The following is a 6297-nucleotide window of genomic DNA, read 5'->3' as shown; positions in this document are numbered from 1 at the left end:
AACGGAACCCGTGTTGTCACAGTACACCGGGACTGGACCAACATATTCAGGAATGACGCCCAACTCTTGGACGAACTTCCTCATCCAAACGGCCTCTTTAGCAGCAGCTGATGCTGCAATGTATTCAGCCTCAGTGGTGGAATCCGCTGTGGTGTCCTGCTTGGAACTCTTCCAAGAGACAGCACCGCCATTGAGCATGAACACAAATCCAGAGGTTGACTTCGAGTCATCCACGTCACTTTGGAAGCTAGAGTCGGTATAGCCTTCCAATTTCAGATCTCGTCCTCCATATACCATGAACATATTCTTAGTCCTTCGTAAGTACTTAAGAATGTCCTTCACGGCTTTCCAATACATTTGACCGGGATTAGCTTGATATCTGCTCGTGACACTCAGAGCAAATGCTACATCCGGTCTGGTAGATATCATCCCATACATGATACTACCTATAGCTGACGCATATGGTACATGTGTCATATTCTCTATCTCTTCATCAGTCTTGGGACACATAGACTTGGATAGAGAAACTCCATGACACATGGGTAGATGTCCTCTCTTGGACCCATCCATTGAAAACCGTTTCAATATGGTGTCGATGTAGGTTGATTGAGTGAGTCCTATCATTCTCTTAGATCTATCTCTATAGATCTGTATCCCAAGAATGTAGGATGCCTCACCCAAATCCTTCATCGAGAATCTACCTGATAACCATATCTTTGTTGACTGCAACATCCCTACATCATTCCCAATGAGTAGGATGTCATCAACATAAAGTACTAAGAATGTCACAGCATCCTTAACTACTTTCTTGTACACGCACGGTTCCTCCGGGTTCTTGATGAAACCAAAATCTTTTATTGTTTCATCAAATTTCTGGTTCCAACTTCTTGATGCTTGTTTTAGACCATAAATTGATCTCTGAAGCTTGCATACCTTATGCTCGCTTCCCATGGATGTGAACCCCTCTGGCTGCTTCATATAGATTTCTTCCTTAATGTCTCCATTAAGAAAAGCAGTCTTCACATCCATTTGCCATATCTCATAGTCATACCATGCAGCTATGGCAATAAGGATTCTTATGGACTTGAACATTGCAACTGGTGAAAAGGTTTCATCATAGTCAACTCCTTGTCTTTGAGTGTAACCTTTCGCCACCAATCGCGCCTTGTAGGTCAATACCTTACCATCAGGCCCAAGCTTTCTCTTGTAGATCCATTTACACCCTATTGGAACAATTCCATCAGGAGGATCTACTAAAGACCAAACTTGGTTTGTATGCATCGAATCTAATTCTGACTGCATAGCTTCAAGCCATAAATTTGAATCCGCATCACAAAATTGCTACCTTGAAGTTTCTTGGATCACATCCAATGTCGGGTTCATCTTGATCCCCTTCAAGAAGAAGACCATATCGAACAGGAGGTCTAGAAGTCCTCTCGGATCTTCTAGGTTCAGGCGTGTCCAGTAATGGTTCCTGAGGCGTAGGATCGTTATTTTGTATTTCGGGTTCTTCTCGAACTTCTTCGAGTTCCATCATCTCGCCTTTCTTATCCAATAAGAACTCCTTCTCCAAGAAGGTGGCATTCCTAGAAACAAACACCTTTGTTTCAGCAGGATAATAGAAATAATATCCGATTGAATTCTTCGGATACCCTACAAAATAACATAAGCTGGATCGACTATCCAACTTATCTCCCACCGTCTGCTTCACGTAAGCAGGACATCCCCAAATCCTCAAGTACGAATACTTAGGAGCTTTGCCATTCCATAACTCGTATGGTGTTTTGTCCACTGCTTTAGTGTGGACGTTGTTCAACAACAATACCGCCGTTTCAAGCGCATAGCCCCAAAACGAAGGTGGAAGCTCAGTGAAGCTCATCATAGATCGAACCATGTCCAACAAAGTTCGATTACGACGCTCCGATACACCATTCAGCTGTGGTGTCATAGGAGGAGTCCACTGAGAGAGAATCCCATTCTCTTTTAGATAGTCCAAAAACTCGGTACTTAAGTATTCTCCACCTCGATCCGATCGAAGTGCTTTAATACTTTTACCTAGCTTGTTTTCTACTTCAGCCTTGAATTCTTTGAACTTTTCAAATGCTTCATACTTATATTTCATTAAATATAAATACCCATACCTTGAATAATCATCAGTAAAGGTAATGAAGTAGGTGTGGCCATGTTGAGTCCCAACTCTAAATGGACCACAAACATCTGTATGGATCAAATCCAACAGATTTTGACTACGCTCAGGTTTCCCCTTAAAAGGAGATTTAGTCATTTTCCCTTTTAGGCAGGATTCACAAGTAGGAAGAGAGTTAATATCAGACATATCAAACATGCCCTCTCCCACTAGCTTGTTCATCCTCCTTGAGGAAATATGACCTAGTCTAGCGTGCCAAAGGTTTGCCGGGTTTTGGCTATCGATTTTCCTTTTGTTTGTTGTTGCCGGTTTATCAACATAATTTATTGGAACGTCTTTTAGTTTTAAGTTGTATAGATCGTTTTCAAGTTGTCCATTTCCAATTAAACATTCATTCTTGTAAATATTGCAAATCCCATTCACAAAATTGCAAGAATAACCATCTCTATCTAGCATAGAAACAGAAATAATGTTTTTAATCAAATCCGGAACAAATAAAACATCTCTTAAAAGTAACTTAAAACCGTTCTGCAAAATTTAAATAAATATTTCCCATAGCTATGGATTTAACTCTGGAACCATTCCCGAGCATTGACTGGGTCTCACCCATCCTTAGCCTATTACTTCTTATCATCATTTGCAACTCATTTCAAATATGAGATCTACATCTGGTATCCAATACCCAAGAAGTAGTATTAAAAATATTTATTTCAATGTATAACATACCCTTTGCAGTTCGCAACTGCTCGAGGTATTCCTTGCAGTTACGTTTCCAATAACCGGGTTTCTTGCAGTGATGGCAAACTTGTTTAGACTTGTCCAATTTTGTATGTAACATTTTGCCTTGAGATCATGGTCCAACCATTTCTCTAGTTACATCAGCCGGGGCTGTTTTCGGAGAAGCCTTTTCTAACACTTAGAAAATCTTTTCCGAACTTAGGACAATCTTAACTTATGGAATCATTCTGTATTTGTTTGCGCCAATAAGTTTGTTTTGTTGGAGAACAGAAATATGTGGATTACTGAGATGAAACAGACAAATATCAATGATTGTTTAAGCAATTTACTAAGACATAAAATAGGCGAATTTAATTTTATGAATCTCACTCCCACTATTTTAACGATTTCACTACCCTCTAGTGAAAACGGGAAACTTTTTCCTTAGTGAGAACATGGAGTCCAATTGACAAACTTATGGTCCCGAATAATATCAGCCAACCATAATTCTCAAAAGGTAGAGCCCAATTGCTTCCAAAGCAACCCCCATGTATTTACCTCATGTCCAATAAGGGCCCAATAATATGACGCCGTTTATAGTGACATGTCAAGATGACCCATCAATATTAAGTTGTGATGGACGGTCGCCATGTGGATCCCCCAATAATATGAGCCGATCCCATGGGAGTTCCACCCAACTTACAACATGTGTCGATCCAATGTACAGCTTTCCGACGGACGGGCCCCCCCAATAATATGAGCCGGACCGTATCCGCGGGTAGCATCACATACATTGACCGTTGATGGAAGGTAGGAACATTTAAACAAATTTAAATTTCCTTTATTTATCTTGATATCAATTTTAAATCATATTTAAAATGAGGGATTTTTAATTATGAAAATTTGTCTCATCATTTTTCAATTTATTGTATGCTTGCCGGATTCATACAATTATGTCTAAAACATGCATACAATCATAACATCATATATTATATATAGGATGATCGATTCCATTTCTAATTGACTCGTGGTTGCCAATCACGAGTCTTAGTCCAATCCTAGGTAATATGCAGTATGCAATGCAATCCTATTACATTAGCTTCCAATTTACATTTCTTCGTCTTTATTGTCTGCTGGGCCCACCATCTTCAAATCTTGATCTCCCACTAAATCTAATGTATTTACAATAAATAGCAATGACAAGTAGGGGATACATTTTAGGGGTGGGAACGGGCCATAAACCAAGCCCACTTTTATTACATATGACATTCATATTGGGCCATAAACCAGGCCCATTAATAAAACCAACAACAATAAAACAAATGTAAATTCCTAACATACACCTACAAAATTGGTCATGGCAATCGATCATCCTTATCCAATAACATTTAATTCAAAATTAATTTATTGGATATCATGCATATGGCAATTTAAATTTAAACAGGATAAAATCATATTTTACATATAAAATCTCATTTCACATATAAAATCATATTTTATCTCTTTATCAAATAAAATCATATTTTATCTACAAAATCCAATTTTATAGATAAAATCATATTTTACTTAATATATCATAAGATCAAATCTTATCATCAATTGTACCAAAATAATTGATTTCAAAATTCAATTTAAGGATAAAATATTAAAATTTTCCAAAAATTCATATTTATCCAAAAATCAATTTTAAAATTTACGGACTCGAACAATTCGATCCGAAATCTCGTGAACCAATCAAAAACTATTTTTGACCGGACAAAAAATAAAATTTTAACACATTAAAATTAATTTTAAATAAAAAATTTAATTTTTCCCGCGGGCCGCCCGGGACACTCCCGGGCCGGCCCGCACCCGTGGGCGCGGGCCGGGGCAGCCCGGCTGCCCCTTTAGGGCAGCAACAGTTGCTGCCCTGGCGGCGCCTGGCGCCGCCCGGCGCCGCCCTGGGCGACGCCGTGCGCCGCCCTGGGCGGCGCCGTGCGCCCCCTTTGGGCGGCGCCGTGCGCCGCCCGGGGCAGCAACAATTGCTGCCCCACCGGGCAGCGATCCAATCGCTGCCCGGGTTTTGCCCCGAAAAATTTTTTTATTTAAAAATATTTATTTTGTTTCAAAAACCGAGACTCAAAAAATTTTGTACAATCGATTAATTTAATCGTTTGATCTGAGCAACCTGGCTCTGATACCACTGTTGGAAAACTGGCGTTCAGATCAATCACGATTGTTACCCGGTGCAGCGGAAGTTTAAAAATTTTATCATGGAACAATTCCATAGTGTGGGTATCAACCGTTTAACGATTAAATTATTTGTGTGTGTAAAATTCAAATAAAAATTAATTAAATTTTACCTTCAATCTCGAAGCGAGATTATTGGACACCAACAGAATTAATCTGCTCTTGTTGTCTCTCCCAGGAACCGATGAACTCCTTCAATCAGGTCCACGAATGGGGTTTAAATCCCTCTGATAGATTGCACTAGAAAATCTATCAGAAGTTTTTCTGCGAAGAGATTAAACGAATCTGATTCGTTATTCCTGACTGCAATTAAAAATCACAGACCGGAAATTCTCTGACAGAGCAAGGAGGGGCGGCCGAATTGTGAGAGTGAAAGGGGCTAGGGTTTCGAAAATTCTGCTCTCAAAATAATGACCTGTTGTGTCTAATTATTGTACTGCAATAACTTATTTATAATGCAGGCCACTAACACCTTAGGGCCCATTAGTCATAAGTTGAGGCCCGACAAGCAAAGCCCGCATGTTCAGAAATTAATATAAAATTCATCGTGACTCCGATTGATAAACCGATTTTACCAATGTGCACAGAAACCATTTCTGCACATTTTAAAGTCAAGATAAATTTTCCTGAATCCGAATTCAGTGATTTCCAAAAATGTACATCCCTATGTCATTTTAGGAAATCCTACTCCCTTACTCTTATTTAAGAAGTCCAACTTCTTTATTCATTAAATTTAACTCTTTAAATTTAACTATCTCAACGGGGATTAAAAACTCCATTACACTGTGTGACCCTCAATGGTTCAGGGATACAGCTAGCCGTGGGCTCACAACTCCTTGTGACTCGGAACAACGATTTCCGACTTGCCCAACGAATCATGGTAAAGCGCCTAGCAACATCGCCCCATGATTCCCTAGGTATCACTGATAGTGCCTACAAGAACCAGTAGATTTTGGTTAGCGTACAGTACGGTCCCTTCATCCATATATCCCGATCGAATCAACAACCATTGGTATATCGAGAGTCGCTCAAGATTCGATAACTATGCAATACATCTTGAAGATCAAATTAGTGACATCGCATGTGCTACTAAGAAACCATTTCTTAAATCACATCAAGTACTCTGGCCAGAGATTCGTCACACTAATATCTCCTCAGATCGCATAGGATATCCACACTCGCAAGTATGTGGTGAATCCTTGACA

The sequence above is a fragment of the Henckelia pumila genome, chromosome 2 (genome assembly GCF_033568475.1).
Source record: "Henckelia pumila isolate YLH828 chromosome 2, ASM3356847v2, whole genome shotgun sequence".
In the NCBI taxonomy this organism is placed as follows: Eukaryota; Viridiplantae; Streptophyta; class Magnoliopsida; order Lamiales; family Gesneriaceae; genus Henckelia; species Henckelia pumila.
The sequence above is the reverse complement of the archived record's forward strand: the minus strand, read 5'-3'. Positions refer to the sequence as shown.